General features: G+C 40.2%; 1 protein-coding gene across 1 annotated transcript in view; it reads right to left on the reverse strand.

Annotated features, from left to right (window-relative positions):
• SLC4A10 (solute carrier family 4 member 10) overlaps positions 1 to 8,717 on the reverse strand; it is a 147,768-nt gene extending 139,051 nt beyond the window's left edge. The window contains exon 1 of the mRNA XM_056495981.1: positions 8,665 to 8,717. The gene's annotated coding sequence lies outside the window, so the exon portion shown is untranslated. The remainder of the gene's footprint in view (positions 1 to 8,664) is intronic.
• Positions 8,718 to 22,823: the final 14,106 nt, after the last annotated feature.

The following is a 22,823-nucleotide window of genomic DNA, read 5'->3' on the forward strand; positions in this document are numbered from 1 at the left end:
AGCTTGGTATTTTTCAAGGCTAAAAGGGCTTTGCTGCTTCTGTTATTTTTGCCCAAATTTGGCCAGCACTGGACAGAGAACTGGGGGAAGAAAATCATAGTTCACAAATATTCTGTGGAGAGTTACTGGCTTCTTTTCAATTGATCTGCACTCCAGAGGTAACTGTAGTTTTGCTGCTCTGGGCAATACTGGCTAACATTTAGAAACCTCTCATCTACCTGGGGTTATGGGTGGGCAAATAGAAATAAATGTTCATGTATTTGCTGGCCGAAGTAAATCAGTTCAGATACAGCAGACACAAAGCCCTGAACTCTCAGGTCAGAGAAAGTGAAATTAAAACAATCAAACTATGCAAACTATAGATCACTTAAACACATTTTAACTTCTCTAAAGCTAAATGTGTCTTTTTCTTTAAAAGATCCTTTAAAAGTCTTTTTCTGACTGTGTCATTTTAGACAAAATCATGTGAGTTACATGAGTTTTCAGTGTATACTTCACAGCAGGGTTTTTCTCAATCCATTCCCCTACAGGATGAGGATTGGGGTGAAGCGTTATTCCAAAAGCAAGAGGCACATTTGATGCTGATGGGGAAATCCAGACAGATCACTACAGAAAAAAACCTCAATTTTCTGAAATTGGTGAGGATAAGCATGAAGGCTTCTGCACTTCTCAGTGCAATTTTTGAGAGCATATTCACCTAATTTGAAATCATTTAAATGCTTCTCCCAAAACATGGAATTCACCCATTATTAGAATTTGCATGAGAAGACTCTCAGATAAGTATGAAACACAGCTTTATGAGTGCTTTTACAGCTCATTGCTACATTTAATTTCAAATGCTATTATAAGGTAGCAATAAAAACATGCGGACATAGTTAAGTATTTCACTACAGCACAATCATAAAGAGGAAAAACATAATAAAGTGGAAGCTTTCTAAAAGACAATTACACAGTCTGTCAAGTCTTATATTTGAGCATTTCTATCTTCTCTTCAAATAAAAGGAAAGGATAACACCAATTGAAGGAGATGGATAATATGGGTTACAATCCAAGTTATGAAATTTACTGAAAAAAAATAAATTATATCAAAATCTCAGAACAGAGCAGACTTGCAGATACTGCATGAAGATTTGCTGTGCTAATGATACCTTGGAAACATATACCAGTCTCAAATGAAGTATCAATAGTCTCAAAAGAACTGGAAACTAAGTTCTTTCTGAGGAACAGCATTAAATGGCTGGCAGCAACTGCTGCACAGGCTTGGAGTTGAGGGGGCAGAAGGGAACCAATTCTATTCTATAAATTCTTTTAAAATATCAATACATATAATATCCCTTCTGCTGACACGATAATGTACTGTTCTGGGACACTTTGGTTCTATTTTGGTAGCTACTTAAATAGGTCACAAAAATGATTAAAAGAAATGCTAAATGCATTTTTAGGAAAATGGATACAGGTTATCACATTTTCATTAATTCAAAGGTAGGCAAATGCCCACTATTCCACAGGCAACAGGAAATTCTGATTTTTGTTACATTCTTCATACTATAGAGTATAGCAGAGGAATAATTGTATTCTCCTGTGTATGCTATTCTTTATAAATAAAAAATATTAAGACAATTAGTCAGTACCAATGAAAAAAAAATCTAAAGCACTTAAAATTTACACACAATCTCCTTCATTGTGCCTTTATTTCCTAATCACATTTGCAACACTATGAACATCCTTGATATCACACAGCCACCACGAAGTTTTCAGTGGTATTCAGAATTCAAAAGTTTTCAGATTTGACATTTTGCTTTTGCATGCTTACTTGTAAAATAAAACCCCTGTGCACATTTATATGTTGAAAGGGAAGTTTACATGTACCTATCATCTTCTCTCTGGAAAAGACATGGCATTTTGCTCTTGTCTTTAATGACATTGTTTGCCAGACTAATTACAGTTTAAGTACCTATTTTCTAATCTTGCCAGGATCTAGTAGCAGGGTTGGGTCTTTTTTCCATCCTTATACAGTTTCAGTGACTATGAATGGCTCTAGAGATAATCTAGCACAATTGCTAGTGACTGATATCTGGAACTATTCTTCAGAGCAGTGGCTTCAGATCAAGGGTGTTTTGAATTTATAGCATTTTAACTACTACTAATAAAAGCCTCCAGAAAAAGGTGCAATTTTTTTCATCTGCCTCCAAAAAACTATACACATGTGCAATATTTTCTGGCATTTTTGAGTGTGACAGCTAATTCCTGTGACAGTAATTGCTCCCAAGGAAATTTGTCCTGGAACTTCATGCAGCCCCACTGATGCAGACAGAGTCCTATGTTCTTTAAAAAGTCAAGAGGATTCCACAAAGGCTTAAAAATCTACATTTCAGATTGGCCTTTTGCAGACAAAATTAATAAATAATGTTGCACTTTACAGTTTTGTATGGTTTTAAAACCTGCTTGCAAGAAAATGGATCAACACTGAGCATTTATCATTGCAAGATACTTTTTGAATATGTTTACAGTAAATTTATATGTTTCCAGTAAATTCACTATTTAGGTGGACTTAACTGAGGATATCAACATTTATAATCCAGATAAACTACTTCTTTCTCCTTAGTTTGCACTTAATCTATCATCCATCTATAACATACTTGTTCCAAAAAGACAAAAGTGAGCTCTTTTCACAGAATGATAAGACTGGAAGTGATCTCTTGATGTCTTCTAGTCCTTTACTCAGCTCTAAACCAACAGTAATTGTCTTACCTATTCCTACAGACATACAGATAACAGATTCCCCAAACATAGCAGACAATTTGTTCCATTACTACACCACTCTTAGCATTAGACAGCTTTCCTTAACCTGCCTTTAAAATTGTCTCGTAACCTTTCCCTTGGTTCTTACTCAGTACAGGTATAAGAAACTGATCTTTTTTGCAGCAGTATTACACACCAAATGTGTCTCCAGGTTAAGCAATCCCAGTTTCTTCAAATGCTCTTCCAAATTTTAGGCCCATGCTCATTTTTGTTGTTCTTGATTTGTTCCACAATTGCTACTCTTTTCTCAAAACACACATATAGTACTGCACTAATCAACTAATACCTTACAAATGACAAATATTAGCTCATGTAACTTGCAGATTTCATTTCTCCTAAACATTACTGCACCAGATTTTTTGCAAGAAGTTCCTGGTCTGTTTGATTAAAATTGAGATCTTGCAAATCTTGACCGTATCCTTCACATCTCCATTAAATTTCAAATATGTATTCATTTATAAACCTTGCACTGTCTCATAAACACCTAATTAAACAAAGTGGAAAGGCTCTAAGTAGGACAACAGGGAAATCCACAAAGACAGAGAAGACTCAGGATTCAAAATACTACTTTGTGCCTGCTGTACAAGGAGGCAAAAGCCCTGGTTTTCCTGTTTCTGTCCCTACACTTCTTTGCCTGCAGTCAGCTCCCTTTTGCCTTTCATACCAGTCAGCCATAATGCCCTCGATTCTCCAAGTTTACACAAAACCCCACATCTCATTTACCCTCATTTCACCCTGCAACTTCTTTTCTCCCCAAGACATTTCTTCTATTTTTAGCAATAGCCTTTATCATCTATTCCAACTTTCACCTTGCTTATCCTAATAAACAACCTTGTAGAACAAGGGTGGATTTTAATTATCTTTAAATATGCTACACTTTTTTTTCATTTCATGAGAAGAACTTTTAAACTGTATCAACACTGAAAATTGTGTGAACACATTCAGTGCTCCATCAGTTTCTATGACATCAAAATGGCATTATTATTGCAAAAGGAGTCACATGGATGTGATTATTCAATAGTTTGGGATTTTTACAAGGCGGACCTGAACCTATTAATGGAACATGCAATGCCTATGGCTTTCCTTTCTCATCTCAGACACACAACTAATTGTCTAAGACACTTCACAGTGGATTAAGTATTTCCTCACCTACTTAAACACTCATCCATTGAAACTGTAAGCATTACTTATTTAAGAAGCATTAAAAGATGTCAGAGGAAGTATTTTGTTTTAGAATCTATTCTATATTTTTTCCAAAGGAAAAAGTAGAGAGAAGATACAATTATTAACAGATGAAATTGAAAGCATATATTTAACAAGTAGAATTTGTGTGAAGAAATCAAACAAGTTATAGATGCATAAAGGTGGGATTATTTATACACAGTATTCAATTTGTCTTTTTTTTTTATTTTTGTGCAAATATGTCCCAGGCTGACAATTATTCTTAAACAGAAACACCAGAGAACACCATATGATCCACATGTATTTTTTTTAACTATGACACTGGCAAATATAAGGGAGAAGATGGAGGGACTTAAATAAATAAGTGATTGTTGCTTCATTTCTTTCTAGTATTTTCTGGGAAAAGTTTTCTTTTTTTCCTTTTCATTTAGATCTTGGAATCAGGCAGTAACAAAGAAAATACCAAGAGCAGAAATTCAATCCAAAATTTATACTTACAATTAAGTTTTAGGGTTTTATTTTCAATGGTGCTATTATCTCAGCACTCTTGTCTTTAAAAAGTAATACTGCCTCTGTTTTTTCCAAAAGAATCACACAACATTGCTGTAGTCTCTATAAACTTGCCTTTAGTGCTGCTGTAATGCTGTACTCTGGAGAAGTGAACAGGGAATGAGTTCTGTTGCACAAACCGTGGGGTCAGGCTCTGGCATCCCTTCTCACAATGAGCAATACATCATCTGCAAGTCTCATCCAAGGTCCCACTCAGCATTAACAAAAGCAAAAGAATTTGGCCTGTTAGTGTGAGCAGCTTCCCACACTCACCTGCTAAATCAAAAATAGTTACTTCCCAAGATCTTGCTATACCATTCTCCCACATACTGAGTCCTAAGCAGCAATAGCTGTGAGCCATTTGCAGCAGCAACAAGAGTGCTCTTGATGCAAACACTCTCTTACCTAGACATCACCCACTACAGCACATGCACATGCAGTGTCCACATATTGTTCAGCAATGTCATGCTTTAAGGCCTTGTATCTACCAGATTTGAACAGTAAATTAAAAAATAAATATACAAATAAATACAGCAAAATACTGTAAGAGTGAATGAGGAAGGCGAGAACAGGAAACGAAAGGAAAAGTCAACTTCACTTTCCCTACATGGGTTTTACTGCTACCTTCAGAAAACACAGGAAAACAACATGCCAAACATAAACATAGTTAACAAAAATATCTGCACATTGTGTATACATCCTCCTTATATCCAAAATATCAGACCTCTACCATATAACAACCCTATTTTAAAAGCCAATTCTGATTTGCATATAAGAGATACAGAATCTACAGGAACAAATATGAACAACTTGTGCCATGAATTAATTGCCAATAAAGTCACAATAAACCAATAATTTTCAAAATAATTTCCATGCAATCAGGTATACATATACACAACAAACTTGCAATATTTAGTTCTTTGTCAGTAAATCAACAGAAGATCTTTGTAGAGGTCTGCAGATTGTTTTCCCTGTTCTGTAAACAAATGATGACTCCTCAGAAATCTTTCAATTACTCACAACTATTTAAAGCACTCTGAATAATCACTGAAAAAACATACTTGATGACTGATAAATAAATCACTAGATGATTCTGAAAGCATACAACTATATTTTGTTACCATATTAGTATATGTACTGAACAATACAAATTAAGGCTACATTTGCATTTCCAAGAGCAGCTTCAACAATTTGTTTCCAGGTGAATAATTTCTTTTCTAATTTATTTATACAATATTGCACTTATTGTAAATTAGCAATAGATTTCTAATAGTTTTCACCAAAATTTGTCCACACTGCAAAAAACAACCATTAGCACAACTGCTAACAAGGCTATTGTCTCTATGTAAGACCTGTTTTCAAAAAGTGTGATGGGAAACTGCCAAGGAAATTATCTAATTTCTCAGAACCACAGGCAACAATGCATTTTATTAGTTTCCAAACTGCTAGGAATTGGGGTTTTCAATTAAAAGCTTGCATAATAAATCAATAACACATGACTAACACTAGAATAGAAGTAGATTCCACTTTGTACAGACTGTAGGATTTTGGAAATTTTATTGAGGCTTCACAATCTCTGAACACCATTAGGGGATAAAATTAATTAAGGACTATATTTCCAATCTTCTCACTAAAAATAACAATTAAAACATATAGTGTGATACAGTTTCACACAAAAAAAAAAAAATTTAAAATAGCTCTGCTGTATATAGCAAAGACCCCAGACTAATCCCTGAGGGAAAAAAGCTCTTCTAGAAGCCTTTTTTCTTCATACCCAGTCCCACTGAACTGGGACAACACTTGGGAACAGACCTGTATTCATTCTACAGCTTGCATTCCTGTTCTGTTTGTTTCCAGTCAAGATGAGGATTGATCCCCAAAACAGAAGTCCTCTAAAGAAAGGTATGTCACAACATTTCCTCCCAAACTAACAGACCTTAGCACCGATTTGTTAGCACCTATTCCTGTTCCCCAAACTCTGCCATGACTCCGGGCACAAGACTCTCAGCATGCAAAAGGCACTTCTGCCTTATGGGGCCCTAGGCAGCAGCCAGGCTGAGACTGCCACTGCACAAACACACACTTTATTGCCTGACACACAGAGAAAACTTCATCAGAACCCAGAAATCTTGAAGGAGCTGTGCCTTTGCCATCATTGTGGCAAGAAAGCAATGTTGTGTTGTTGAGCTGCACAGGCCCTCCCGAAGCCACAAGAGTAAGAGAGAGCTGGGGTACATGCCACAGTATATGTTACATGGAAAAGAGAAGTCGCCTGTTCCCACTGGAAGCAAACACAACTGAATTAATTTAGCTGTAGTAAATGGAGCTGGGAGCAAGGACACAAACGTAGCAAGCAACAGCACTGATCTGCAGCTCTATGGAGAGGGACCTGCAGCTCTGCAGAGGTACTGCACCAGGGCAGGGCTCCTGAGCGAACAAGGGACAATTGTCCCCTCATCAGCACACAAGAAATACTATCTCCTTTGGTGCTCTCAATCACAGCAACAGCCTTTTTTTCTGGGCACCGTCCTAAAGAAACAAAATTTAAAGCCAGACAGCCCTAGGCAATCCTGCGCGCTGTGCCTTCTGAAAGCTGATTCCCCCGGCTCCCAGTGCAGTGGCCATCGCACAGAGACAGCACAGGTTGGCAAAGTGAGGCTGGCACACAGGCCAGCAAGGAATGAGCAAGAGGAGACTGCCATGACTGCAGACTGCTGCACTGGTGTGAAACACTAAGGACTGAGCCATCCACGGAATCACTATCGTGAACTACAGATGGAAACTTGGTTTACACTTAATTGTCTCTCTTCAGAAAGGAACTCGACAGCCAGTCTGTCAGTGAAAGCAACAGGACCTTCTACTCCACTGTCAGAAACTGAGAGAGCAGCAAGTCACAGAAAGTAGGATTCATAAAAGGGATCCAGAAAGCAATGGGGGAAACTGTCCCTGCCACAAGGAGAAAGAAGATGCCAGAGGTAACCTCACACTGTGTAGCAACCTGCCACCTGATTGCAAAATGGACCACGTCAACAGATGATGGGAACAGACCCTATGAAAAACAGGCTTGCCACGAGCGCATCTCATCAACCTGCAGCAGCTGAGACTTGTCTCTCTCAAGCTTTGTCAATGTTGTGCAGCTCGCCGTGCGAACACAGCCATTTCAGGAGCAGCAAAGCCTCTACAGACCTATGCAGTGTGTTGACAGGGATGTGTACGCACAGTCAGACACTTGTGTATGTACATGAGAGACTTTTCCCTGCCCCAGACAGATTTCCCGTGCAAGGCAGGAACCACCATTCACAAAGAGAATCTTAGTATGAGATCAACACCCACAGTAAAACCTTCTGTCTGCAGCCCTGTGTTTGGGGGGAGGCCTGCCAGGAAAAAGGGTCCCTACTGAGCTAACGATGTTAAAAGGGGACCCCCCATCAGCTGATCTCTTTTCTACTTGCCCGGCAGGGGCTGCCCGGCCGGAGCTGTGCAGCCACACGGTTCTCCGGGGAGAGGGTGCACCGCGTCCCCCTCGGACAGCGAAACCCCCGAGCTCCAGGGCCGGGCACAGGGACTGCGACACGGCAGCACCGAGCACGGCCCGGGAGCCGGCGGGAGGCAGACCCTGCGAGTCAGTGCCAGCCCCCAGCAGATTCCTCTGCGGTCTGCAAGCCAGGAGGCCCAGGGAGCTCCCGGTACTGCCCCAGCCCCGGCCCCGGAGGGGATCCCCGCAGGGCTGCCCACAGGTGCTCGCTGCCCTGCGCTGCGAGGGAGCAGGGGGGCAAGAGAGCCTGAGAAAGGAAATGTCGGAGGTAGGGGGACACGAAGAGAGGGGGTACCGAGAGGAAGGGGATGTCTGAGGCGGGGGCCCGGAGGGCAGGGATCTTGCCCCGGAGGGACACACACGCACACACACACACCGCTCCATCCCCGAGCGTCCTGGCGCCCAGACGCTCCCGCCGCCGCAGCATCGCCCGGCACCGGAGCGAGCCAACCTGTTTCCCCAGGCTGCGAGCAATCGGCTGCGCTGCCCGGCACGGGCGGGCGGGCGGGCAGGCGGCCCCCGCGCCCCCTCCCCGGCTGCCTCCCCGCGGGGCGCGTCGCAACCCCCCGGCCGGGGCCGCGCTGCGGCAGCCGTACCGTGGGCAGCAGCGGCTCCATCTGCGCCCCTTGGTCCTGAGTCTCCATGCGGCGGCGGCGGGGCTGCGCCGGCGCCCCCTCCCCGCCGCCCGCGGGCCGGGGCGCTCCCCGGGCGCTGCGGGAGCCGCTGGGCTGCGCCGGGCTCGGGGCTCGCTCCGCGCTCCCGGCTCCGCGCTCCCGCGGCGCTCTCGGCTGCGCGCTCCCGGCCGCGCGTTCCCGGCTGCGCGCTCCCGGCGCGGATCAGGCGGCGCGGAGGCAGGAAGCGCGCGCCAGTCACATGGCCGCGCGCGCCGCCGGCCCCGCGCGGGGGGGCGGGAGCCGGAGCCACCTGCGGGATGCGGGATATGGGATGTGGGATGAGGGATCCGGGATCCGGGATACGGGATGTGGGATGAGGGATACGGGATCCGGGATACGGGATGTGGGATGAGGGATGCGGGATCCGGGATACGGGATGTGGGATACGGGATACGGGATGTGGGATGAGGGATACGGGATCCGGGATACGGGATGTGGGATGCGGGATGCGGGATCCGGGATACGGGATGTGGGTTGCGGGATACGGGATACGGGATGCGGGATGTGGGATGAGGGATACGGGATATGGGATGTGGGATGCGGGATACGGGATACGGGATACGGGATGTGGGATGCGGGATACGGGATGTGGGATGAGGGATGCGGGATCCGGGATGTGGGATGAGGGATGCGCTCCCGCCGGGCCCGCCTCGCCCCCGCACACCGGCACCCCGCGGGCGCTGGGGCCCCGCTCACTGCCGGGTGAGACTATGGAAAACATCAGACACGGCTCGGGAGTTTAGCGCTTTCCCCCAGGCTTCAGCCGCAGGCTCCCCAGCCCTGCTGCTTCAGTGCCGTCTTTGGCCAGGATTTGACTTAGCCAGCAGCAGAAGAGTACCTGAAAACAGGGACCCTTCACTCGGTCCTGCCCGACTTTGACCCTCAATTACAGACAGCACCTTCAAAAGAGGGTTCTGCCCCTCTCCCCACTAAGATAACCCCACTATTCCCTTCTACCTGCAAATCACAAACAGATCAGAATACCATATTGTGCAGTACAGGATTAATAGGAGTCTTGCCCTCTTTTTCACCCAATTTTATCATTCAAGCCTGCTTTTCCTAGTCTATGTGGCTCTGCAGTGGTTACATTCAGCTATACCAAAATCCCAACAATCTGCACAAATGATTGTCAAAGCCTAAATTTGCTGTACAATGGAAATAAGAAGTTGAGTCCCCACAGCACTTGTCCTGCTAAGAGCAAGTGTGACATTGTCTAGCAAAACAACTGAGCTGGAGAAATTTATATTTTCATCACTTGCCAGTATATCTTCCAAAAAAACGTGCCCATCCAAACCTGTGTGCATAAAAATCAAAATGGACAGAGATTCTGACTATGAAAAATAAACTAGCAGGTAAACTTCTACCTCCCTGTTGACATTAATTTCCTTGCCAAAGCAGCAGGCCATGCCCTACATTTTGGATATCCTTTGCAGTCTAAAAGTAGATCAATAAACAGCTTCACTAAATCTGATTAATTTCCTCTGCCATGGGACATGTTCTTCAAGTCTCCCGGAGATCTTCCAGGTTGGATTATTTGTACATCAGCCAAGCAAGACACAGAGCTGGGGGAGCAGTATAAAGGAAAGGGGACTCAAAGCTGATTCTAACAAAGAAGGGAGCTATTTTTCTAAGTTACAACTGAGAATTTGTTGTTTAAAGTGACACATACATTTAACACTGTATAGAAAGACAGACAACAGATATGGCCCATGTTCTGGGACAAAGGCCAGATGTGTATTTTCATAACATGATTACAGTTCTGCATTAATTAACATAGGAGGCCGTTCAGGCCACTAGAGGTAAGGCTATGACAGCATTTGCACAGTAGTTTGTAGGAGCTTATAATTAAGCTATGAAAGTCATGATGAAGCTGGGAAAAGAATGTGTTTAAAAGCGATTTTCCTCCCCTAAAGAAAAGAGATTCAAAGTGAATTTACCACCTGTGGGGAAGACCAAAAGCTTTCAGTCTACAGGCAGAATATATGAATATAAGCACCTTAGTCTCCTCTGCCTAAATAGCTCAAGCTTGTCCAAGAGCATTATTTTTCAGTAGGTACTGCAATTCTTCAAGCTCAATGGCATTTACACATCTTTCACTCCCAAAATATTCCCTCAAAACACACTCATCCACACAGAGCATCTAATAAATGTAAAGCCCCAAGTCAACACAGACGCTGTGTACATGACACTGCTCCCAAACACTTCACAGTGAAAACCAGGATCAAGACCACAAACACCACACTCAGGAGTTACAAGTGAGTTCCTGAACGGACCATCAAAAGTGAGTTAGGATCAGCCATGTAATTGTTTTTCCAAATGTTTTTTGCAGAGTGCTTTACAGTCAGGAGTTCACCATTATGGAATAATAGATGAAATATGGAAAACGTCAGTTAAATAACAAACTTCTCCAAATCATTCTGTATTGTCCTGCCCCACACACATAAAAACACCACAGACTTCTGTTGCTACAAAGGCACACATTGACAGCCAGAGTCAAAGTGCAAACCATTCTTTCAGCAGCTGTGACAAACATACTTCAGTATGAAGGTCCAAAATATTGAATCCAAAACTCCAAAGCCAAGGCTTTGAACATACAAAAGTGGAAGAACATAAAGGACCTTGCTGAAAATTCTGTTTTTAAGCAAACATAACTAAGCTCTTTTTGTGACATTCTAGCAGTATATTACACCAGAAAGAGAATTAAGAGAAAGTAATATTTATTCTCTAGTTGATTTATGATTGAATTTGAATTCTGTTTTCCCTTACTTCAAGCTGGCTTCTTTCACTGTTGCATCTGATTGTAAGCCATACTTCCATGTCCAGAAATTTTGTTAGTGTTACTCTGTTACAGTAGTAATTTCATTTCTCATCCCAAAAGAATAAGCTTTAAATTTGTGAAATTTTAAAATAGGGCAGGCCTAATTTCCAGTTTCAATTTTCAATACACAGCTAGGTGTTATTTTCAAGCTTTTGCACATGAAGAGTATGTAAAAAAGAGAGTTCTCAAATCAATAATTAGAGAAACTTAATCACAAAAACAGATGTGAAATCACAACATGCAGATACACTTAAGTTGTAAGATTAAGAATATTTATGGATATGCTATAAAAATAAATAATTTTGTGGCGTATTTGTGTCAGAATTTTTTCTTTATCTCTATTTCTAGTGCATTGGATAAATGGAAAAGTATTTCTACATTTACTTTTACAGTGATAAAGCTCCTAAAGCAAACATCAATTGAAAAAAAGGGGAAATACTGCTCTTGTTCAATAACATTCTGAATTTATGTCAGAAACTGACCTGATCCCTGCCTGGTGTCATCTTTCATAAGAAATTAAAGACAGCAGAAGTTGAATTTTATTCTTTTCCTTCCTCAAACTGCCTTTTTCCCCTTTGGCCTGCAGCAAGCCAGTAGCTCAGATGTTCTCTCAAGTCATGGTCAATGTGTTAAACCCCACTGAACAGAGACTTTGCTCCTCAGAAGCTGTTCACAAGGAGTATGTTTTATATATAAGCTGCGTTACATTGAAAAGGCTCAGAACATTCTCAAAGTACATTGTAGGCATATAGCATAGATTTTGTATGTATATACCCATCTATCTGGGCTTGACATAAAAATGGTCAGGGGTGTAAATAACTCCCACTAGCATAGCCCTGTGTATACAAAAACAGATGTGTGATAAGAAGCAGCAGCAATAATGAAGACCTAGAAATCACAGAGTTCAAGCTCATGAGAGGTCTTGCAATACTTCTCTTAGTAAGTCTTTGTAATAAAAGTTATTTTCTTGCCTAAAGAGCACTTTCTAATTATCAGGAGTGACAGGTACTTCCTCCACCTAAGTCCCAGGAAGGTATTCTGATATAATCAGTGATGCTATATATATGGGTGAATTTTTATATGTGCATAAAAGCTGTCACAGAGCCCTAGCATCACTGGCCCAGTACCACTCACATTTTTACTGTCATACCTTGCTGTCAGTTTTCATTTTGTGATCAATATATAGCTAAAATTTAAAAGAAATGCTTTATTTAAACCATTTCTCTGAATACAATTCCTGTTCTAGAAAGACATCCTGGGAGTATTGGCTTATCTCCCAGTTTAGCCATAAAATATGTCACTCTACCAGGATGAAGGGGGGTGGGAATTGCTACTAAGCAAGAGTGAACTCCACAGAGCTGTTAGTTACAACCCTGAGCATGAGAACTATTTACTTTAAAATGTCCCCATAGCAGAAATATGCTCAAAGCCTAATTCATTCATTTACATCTATGTCCAATATTTTCAGCATGTTCTTAATTCCAAAAAGAACCTGCACTCTGTCAGACCTAATGTGGTTGCCAGTAGATTTTAGCAACATAGTGAACAATTTCACACAATATTCAAAATCAGAAAGGACTGGGGTTAGATCAGTTTGCCCTCTCTTGATTCCTGCCTAAGCTCAAGCCTCAAATACACTGGTAAATAAAATGCATGCACAATACACATTAATTTGAATGCTCATACTGTGCATATTTATCATAAACATATTTCTTTAATGAAGGGAAACCTTTTTAAAAACTGCAAATTATTTTCAACTTGTTACAGGTTATTTCTATTTCAAGTAAAACAGCAAATTAATTTCTAAGCTTCTGGGGGAAACAAAATAACTATCAAGCAGTCAAAATCCTTTTCATTCTATTTTTGTCCTATTGACCATAGAAGATGAAATAGTAATGGGTAGACCTCTCAAACTGCATTTCATACTGCTAAAAAAAACATGTGAACTACCTTGACATATGAAGAGGAACATCCCATGAATATATTCCTAGGACATTTTTTTCTCTGTAATTAGAAAAACTATTCTGACAAAAAGGTAAAAAGAGGGAGGGGGGAAACACAAATTCTGGCAGCAGTGTTTCCTCTCTCCATTCTTCCTCCCTAAGTGAAGATAAATAACCATCTGGATCACTGTACTGCCTTTGTGACAGGTGGTACTCAGTTATGTTTCTCATTTGATTGGAAAGTGGTAATGGCTCTTTAGCAGCTCTTTCTTTTGCTAATATACTCTGCCTGAAATAATTTACTCTAAGTTAATTCATTTGAAACATGATCCAAAAAGATTTAGTACTTATTGGGATGCATTCTTCGATTGCAACATAATCTCTTTTTTCCGACTGGCATTCAAACTGGAAAAAAAGTACTCTAATAATTGTTTCACTAACATAACTTCTCACATTGTTCAGCCAAAAGAAGTAATGCCAATGAAATATGTCTGTGTCCACAGCCCAATCCTACAACTCCTATGACACAGGGAGACAATCTGTGTTGGTAAAGAGCACCAAATATTTGTCACTTTTTAAATTTTCCCCAAAATGGATCCTCTACCAAAGATCATTAATTTTATGGTATTCTAACTCTAAGCCAGGCCTTTGACTTTTGCTATAAGGTCAATATTAGAGAATACTATTTTAAATCTAAACTAAAATTGTGTTAGAGGCTCTTAAAACAATACATGAAATTAATCATTAGATTAGTTTGCTAATTATTAAGATAGTCCCTCTTTCTAGGCTTATTTTTCAAGTGAAAAATTCCTCAGACATATCATCCATTTAATCCTGCTTTGTAAATAAAATATGTTGAATCAGGCCCTGATTAGTCACTGACCTAAATAATCCCTCAGAAAGATTAAGAGATCTTAATTTAAAACCTGCAAGAGGGGATAATGTATTGTGTCTTGTTCAGTTACTCTAACAGCAAACTATAACTAAACATGTATCTTACAGAGGTAAGACAACATTTATGTAGACTGTGCTTCGAGTGGTTGGATTTTGCTGTCTTTACCTGTCTTACTTCGAGGCCAACAAGTCCTCTTGCATCAGGAATGGTTTCCTCACACACGTAGGGACTGTGTTAATTTTCTCTTCCATTATGGTCCTAATTCTCTGCACCATTGTCATGGCTCCTCTGAAGTTTCCAATTTACACAGGAACACCACGAGATTACAAAACTTGGCCTGGCAGTGTAGCATTAGGAAGCCAGACTATCTGCCTGTGACCTCTGGATCATCCCTGTTTTCCACATGATGAAACAATTGTTCCCTTGAGCATTGCACCGCTGGGAGAGTTCCTAACTGGGGCATCTACGGAGTCAGATGATGGTTATTGGGAGAGATGGATGAAGCTGGCTGCAGTTTGTTTGCAATATTTGAAATATGCAAGCACATGCTACAGTCAACTTTACAAAGTGCATATATCTACTTTCAGCTCTTAAATCCTGGTGATATTCTTTGTGTGGCGCTTGCCTTGGGCTGTAACCACTTCAGCAGGGAGTTTACCAACCTCCATAAGAGACCAGACTGACCATGTGGCCTTTCTGTGACTGAGCCAAAGGCACAAAACCTCAGACAGAAGCTTTTCTGTAGGGATTCATGAAACTATAGCAATAACTCTGTAAAATTCATGAACAGTAATATTTTGCACAGGTACCAATACACCAAAGCTCCCTGTATTAGTCCCAGAAACAGAAGCACTAAGCTGTGTCCTGCTGTACCCATCTTTCTCACTGCATCTTGGGTAGGATGCATCATCCCAACTGCTGGGATTTTCAACTTTGTCTTGAATTGCAGGCAACTGAGTAGATTGTTTCTAATTTGGCTAAATCAATTACTCTTGGCAGAAGAAGAACCCACCTTCTCCTCAGGTTTTCCAAATAAAAAGTTCATTCATGTCACTTCAAATCTAAACAGAGAAAAAGGAGAGAGGAAAAAAACTGCATGGAAAACTATCTTTTAATTACAATTCTGAAAACAAAGCTACAAAATTAAAAATATTTCAATAAAAATCCCAGTCTAGACTGCATGTAACCCTCAAGCTTCTCAGTAAATCAAAGCAGTGCTGCAGGTAATTTATGGAGCTGACAATCTAGCTCCCTCTCTATCACCTTTGATAGGAGCCCAACCCTGGAGTTTGTTTAGCAGGTAAGATTATTTCCTCTTTTGGGAGCATCTCTGAGATACCAAATAAAAGTGAATGAACACTAATACTTACTTTACTTTCTAATCACACATTCCTTACACCATAAGTAGCTTTTTTGCCATACACAAGATTTCTAAAACAAATACTTTAGAAATTACCTCACATTACAATTGTTCATTGTAAGCATGTTTTACTATTTTCATAATTTGCAGTGTTGTACTAGATTTTCACAAAAACTGGATCCACATGAAATACATTACTAGTAAAGATGACAGTGTTGGCTTTAAAAATGCTTCTTTTGTTTCAAAATACCACCTTTGTAAATTTTGCTGCTTTAACCACTTCACAGAGGGAAAACCTTTGCTGTGTTTATATTGACCTACTAATTAAATAGAAATACATGTCCTTCTTAATTTTCCACATGCTACGTTTCCAGACAAAAAAATCTTACCTGAAATCCAGAATCCAGGATCATTTAACAATAGCAGCAGCTGGTATAAACTGGCAGAACTCCAATTCAGTCAAATGGGGTTTATGACATGAAAGTGCATTCCTTACCAAAGTAGCCAACTCAAATCAAAAGCAGGAATTTAAAAAGGAACTACTTGAAAATAATAGCTACAAAGAAGTAACTATTCTCTTTAAAGATAAATACTTTAAAGCTGAGCTTTTAAATTGTGCAAAGAGAACAAATTCATCCCTGTTCCCCAATAGGCAGGTAGATGGGACACAGAATGTGAAATCTTTATTGAGTTACTACCCTCACAGAGGCCAGTGGTTCCAATTCTTTGGTTTTGTAAGAATTTTGCCTGATTAGGAAGACATTTTTGGCCTAAAGAGTAGTTATCAGTGATTCAAAACCTAACAGCAGACAGTTAGTGTGTAAGTGATGCTCGTTTCCAGTCAGTCAGTTTTGGGATGGATCCTGTGTCTAAAGAGCTTTAGTGTTTAACACCAGTGACCTCCACGACGGGACAGAACGAGCCCTCCTGAGGCTCATGGCAAACTGGAGGAGTTTGGGCTGGGCTGACAGAAATCTCATGAAGTTCAGCAAGAAGTGCAGAGTCCTGTACCTGGGATGGGTCAGCTCTATGGGGTGAATTAGCAAAATCACAGCCAGCAAGTGCAGGAATGGGACTGTTCCCCTTGGCACCCACAAAGCCACTTCTGAAATAACAGTGATCTGGTTTGGGGGCCCCAGTACACACAGGAAGATCAACAAACAGGAGTCTGTTCAAGTAATATACTTACAGCATTGTCAGCCTAAATCTCCAAGAGCAATGTGTATTTTATATACAGAAAAGGCATTTCTCAGCTATAATAATTCACATATCCCTAAGGTAAACATTCAAGGTGATTTATTACCTAGGAGTACTTGTTCCTCTCCAAAGACTTCAAAAGGATTTCACACAAATTTCTCAGATACCTGTAGCCATATTTGAGTCATCTAATGCTGTCAGAATAACCCCCTCCAAGTTGTCCTGCATTACACATGAAAAAAGAGAGATTATTTACAAAGTAAATAGCAGCATAATGTCTGAACTCCAATTGTTTATCCAATTTTGACCAAAGGCAAACATACCAACCACAGAACTAAGCTCAAAATTTATGCTCATGATAAGAAGCTTTAAACTCAAATACCCCTGTACTTTCCTTCTTGAGATGAAAAAATATAATTTTAAAATTCCAGTTATAAAGAGAAAACTGAGGAGTACTTACATGGCAATATTCAGCAATTATTTTTGTAACATTAAACACATAGATAAAATGGTTTATATGAACTCTTACCAGAGCAATAGAGAACTCTTATCCATGTTATGAGAAATCTTAGCTGCCTGTATGTGGACTACTAAGACAGTAAGTGTAGGGTTTCTGTATCTGATTTATTTATAGGGTCTTTAACACCACTAATAGGTTTTTTTAAAAGACAGAAGCCATTTAGTACACGCAATCTCTTTACATTTCTGCAAATACCACATTATTATTAGATTTGTAGCTGTCAGGATGCAGCAGATCCATTCCATAGCCATTGCATTACACCCAGCAATGCCAGCACTAGTGCTCTAATCTGAGGAATCATTGTCTGCTCCCAAAAATCATGGCCAACGTGTTGACACAGGTGGAATATTTTACCACCTGCCAGCAGGACCAGAAACCACCAAAGCTTCCAGAATTCCTCTAATACTCCCACTGCAGACATTAAAGTGACAGTGTGAGGTTATCAGGACCACCTGAAGCATCAAACATAAGTATCACACTGAGACAACTGCATGTTGCAAACATGCCTTGAGGCACTGCCACATAATTCAGCCTTGGCATCAGGCTGCGTGTTCAGAAAACACGGATGGACTGATTAAAGCCTTGACCAAAATTATCACATAAACTGTGCTTAACATCTTAAACATAGACTGTGGGATGCTAATATCTAAACTGGATAAAGGTACAAAGATAGCTTCTCATCTCCTGTGGCTCCCACTCTGACATGTCCCTATCAAAACCAGACCATGGGACAATTTCCTCACAGTGTCCTTGTTCCCAAAAAAAGGAAACTGCCCTGGGGAAGCTGTAGTAAGTCACAGGTGAGAGAAGAGGGTCCCAAGAGCACAGGTGTTGATCTCAGTTACCTCAGGAAGCACTTGTGACAGAGAAACTGGAAATTGTGCAGAAGTCAGAGTGTTCTCAGGAGAGCACATTGTTTTTCCTGACCCTAAGAATCAGTGTCATCAGGATAATCCTGCAGGTCTCAGCTGTAAGCTAGTCACATCTCTAAGGTCTGGCATCACATCTGGACCACTTTTGTAAAACCTGTATTTTGCCTGAAGTTTGCTGCCTTTTGCTAGACCTCGTGAAAAGCCCACATGTTCAGCAGTGGACATTTCTGTCTACTGCACTGAGAGGTGTTTTCTGTCCATGCAGACTTATGTTTCTCAGACCAAGCTACAGCTACACAACTTGAATCATATTCAGGGTTTGCAGGAGGTTAACATGTTTAGGGGAAGTGCACATTTTTACATGCCAGTGCTCCTAGCATTGGAGATAGTTTATATTTTACTATATTTCTTGGTGTTATTTCAGAAAGAATAACTCTGTTTCTATCACTGCAGCATACTCATTCATATCTGATCCACACCTAAATTACCAAGATGGCAGTGGAACTGCAGTTGCACCAAACACACTGTAAACCATCCCTTCCCAGAGGAATTAGTCTAACTTCCATTTTCCTGATAACTACCATGGCAGCCTAACTGATAAGCAACTCCCTGTAAGATATTCCATGATGAATTATGTTTTGAGATCATTCAAAATGAGCAAACCTTTTGGAAAAAAATGAAGATCATACCAATGAAATTCCAAATGATTCTATAGGTCATCTTCAAAAACTTCAAAAATTACTGAAAGGGGTTTTAGCAAATTCAACATGGAAGCTTTGACATTTCCCCACGGTGAGAAAAATTATAAAGGTGTGACAATTTTTATTCAATATTGAATTTTGATAACAAAATTTAAACATATTTTCTAATAGATAAAAAGAAAACCAGCTTGTATATCAAAGGTAAATCTAGCTCAAGATACCCTTGTGAGTAATTGTCACAAGTTCTGCCATTTCTTTTAGTTCATGCACAAACCCTCGGGTGAGTACATTTTCACCTTAGCCAATAGCTGCTGTTTGTCCAAATCACCAGGCTACCATCAATCAGAAAAGAATATAATTCAATGCCTAGAGGTAGTAAGAAACAATTTAATGGAAGGCATTTTTCTCTGCCTTACGAAGTGCCTGTAATAAATTGCCCATTTTCCAGGCAGGACAATTCAGGAACATATAACTAGGCTGGCTTAAATGCATGAAAACCTTTCCCACTGTAGTAAACACCTACTGGAGATATTAAAAAGAAGGAAGGTAAGGAAGATTTTCTAACTACTAATGAATTTGCTTTCAAAAAATAAAGAATCCAGTATCCAAATTTTATCTGTAGAAAAAAAACATAAAGAACTCCAAGACACTGGGACACCACCACTATCTATGGTCATTTAATGCAATCATGATTACATCACAGGAGCAGCTTGTCTCATTTCACAAAATGTACTTTGCACAGCTTTTGGTAACTGCAAAGCCACAAACCCTAGAGCAAAGAGCTTTAGAGTCATGTCAAAAGGCAATTCCACATTTGTTTGAAACTCCATATACTGGTGAATTTTCTGAAACACGACATTCAGAGCTACAAGAATAAGTGGGTTGTGTAACCACAGATGGAGGCCTGACAGGTTCAGAACACTTGACAAAAGGGTCCTTGCAGTAAATCTCATCTGCCATTGCATACAGTCAAGATTATTTTAATAGGTATTTATTTTTATAGATATGTGTGTCTATATATACAGCTTTTTCTTTTGGCACTGCATAATTGCAGTAAAAACATACAATCTTTGCAGTGTATGAATGCAAGATATCAGATTAACTGTTGCTCTTCTATGGCACTATTATGGGAGGTTCCCAACAGAAAGTATATTGGTCACTGGTTGTGCTTGTGATATTTGCTATTTGGCCAGAGACAGCAAAGGAGGTGTCAATGTACAGCAGGCTCGTTCCATACTGCTGAACAAGGTGCAGAATTCTGAAGTCTCACCTTCCCCTTTCTCTAACACAGAGCTGGTGAAAAAGTTAACACAAAACACAGAGTTGAAAGAGCCTGCAGTAAATTGAAGTTGATTTACCCTTCCCTAATGAAAATCAATCCACGATACAGTAACATTTTTTAATTACACATCCACCTCAGACTTAGACATAAAGTTAAGAGTTTTCCCCTTCAAAGTGTGTGCAGATAATTATGGAAACTGCTAACTTTTACAGATGATGTCAGACCTTGACCAGCTGATTCAGCTTCACTGAAATGAAGTTCCTACCTGCCTCAAAGTGATGTGAAGAAGCAAAGCAGTGCAGCAGTGCACAGATGAAAGGTGACAAAAAGCAATGCATGCCACTAACCATCCCTCCCTGCCCACTTAAAATCCTTCTGTAGCTAACAACCATCTGCCAGCTGTGAAAAGAAAAGAGGTACCATGCCAATTAGTAATACACAGTCTGAGTAGTAACTAAGTAAATAGAGCATGGCACTTGTGTATACAAATCAGTAACTGAAGTTTGATCAAGTAAGAAAAATAGGAAGATATTAAAATTAATAATAATATATTAGATATATTACTAAGTGTCCTGACAGGACAATTCAGACAGGATTAAAAGACAAAGCCAATTCTATGTGACACTCAGAAACTGATTTAGTGCATTAAGATTAAATAAGTTTGAATGGCTGTAGTGCCATAGGCAAAGATGGAAAATAAGAAGAGGGAAATAAGCAATTTCTGTAGTTAGTTTCATTTGCCTCATGTGTTTGCTGCATCTAAGTCACACTTTGAAACAAGACCATCACACTATGCCTAAAGCTGATGGTTTTCCCTGGAGTTTCACTTTTAAGTACATACTACAACTACACCTCCAGAATTTCAGGTCAGAGCTGGGAATTCAGTCTTGCCCTCAGCACAGTGATTGAGGGCTGTGTGTCAAATCCAGCCCTGACTTGAGCACTAGTAAAAATTGTCAAACACAAAATGCAGCTGCCTAAGGTCAAGTCCCAGATGTTTTGTTCAAGTAAAGCACAGATGACCTTGAACTCTTAAGAAAACGAATGTAGTATTCATGTCATGGGCTAATTTAAAAACAGGGTTTCTACAATAAAAGCAGGAGCTATTTATTTTTGAAGGAAGATTAAAAGCTTTGATCAAACAGTACTTTTTAAGCAGATAGAAGCTGGGTCTCTCTACTTTAAGTTGTACAAAATTTTCCCCAGAACCATGGGTTATTGCAAAATATGAATTGTTGATCACAAATAATTTTTTAAAACAACATCGTGGTTGTTCAACAGTACTTACAGCATCAGGCTTTTCTCCATATTTTCTCTGAGCTAAACAAACTGAGAAATTTTATTTGAATTTCACAGTGATATAGGAATTCCAGAAGAATATCTTTTTCATATACTGCATCTGCTTGAATCTAAAAATTAAGGTCAACAAATCTAAAAAAAAAAAAAAACAAGTCAGAATTGTTCAGCAGCTCCAGAATGATCCCTTAGCTTAAGATAAATTCCTCCTCAAAAATAACTCGAGAGGCAACATATCTAAGATATGTAGGATGTGCCTGTTGTAGGTTTGCATCTATAAAACCTCCTTTCCCTGTCATACAAAATTCCATCTCAGCTGTTACCTAGCGGTTTGCCTCCTCCTGAGTTACAGACCTGTTTTGGAATACCTTGAGCTGCCGGTGCCGTGGGCTTTAGTGCCACTCAGTGTTCAAATGACACAACTGCAGGGAGCTGCTCTACCCGGGCACCCAGCGAACTGATACGAAGGGGAATGGTATTTTCTAATTTGTAGAGAATAGCGGATTTTAGAAGAGAGGCTGATGTTGATCCTTCATTTGACCTCATCTGTAGCTTCAATTCTTCTGTTTTGGAAAAGCATAAAAGCCTCAGAGGAAGTGGACATTCAGCCCGAAATGACACATGAACAGGTGAAGTGTCATGGCCATGAAAAGTAAAGAAATCACCAGCAGAGAGGAGGGGAGAGTGAGAGAAATTTGCAGGACATAGGAGACAAGACAAGAGGAAGCAAGAAGAGACTTTCAGCAAACACATGCAAGCAGGAGAAGGACCAAGTGAACACAAAGAGAATGGGACAATGAAAAACTATTAGGAGAAGCCAGGTAAGCTATTACTGCTTTGTGGCTCACCTGGGCAAAAACTCAGCTTTGCCAAAATACGTCTTGAATTTAACCTGAGATATGGAAGCAACCCCATAGAGTATATTGCTTTATTCTGCCTCTTTCTTTCTTCATCCTGATCCACATTAATATTTTTTGTTGTTATTTTAGGTTGGATATTTTTTAACCTAAAAAAGTCCCTCAGACCCTCAACACCTTGTCAAAACAAGGTCTCTGCTATCAATATCCTTTTTAAATTAAAGGTAAATCAACAACTACCAGAGGAAAATAATAGAATGCATTATGAGTTTTATCAACAGTAATTTCCACAAGAAGAAATGTCTTACAAGAAGTTTCCATAACATTAGTAGACATAACA

Source organism: Oenanthe melanoleuca, chromosome 7 (genome assembly GCF_029582105.1).
Source record: "Oenanthe melanoleuca isolate GR-GAL-2019-014 chromosome 7, OMel1.0, whole genome shotgun sequence".
Lineage (NCBI taxonomy): Eukaryota > Metazoa > Chordata > Aves > Passeriformes > Muscicapidae > Oenanthe > Oenanthe melanoleuca.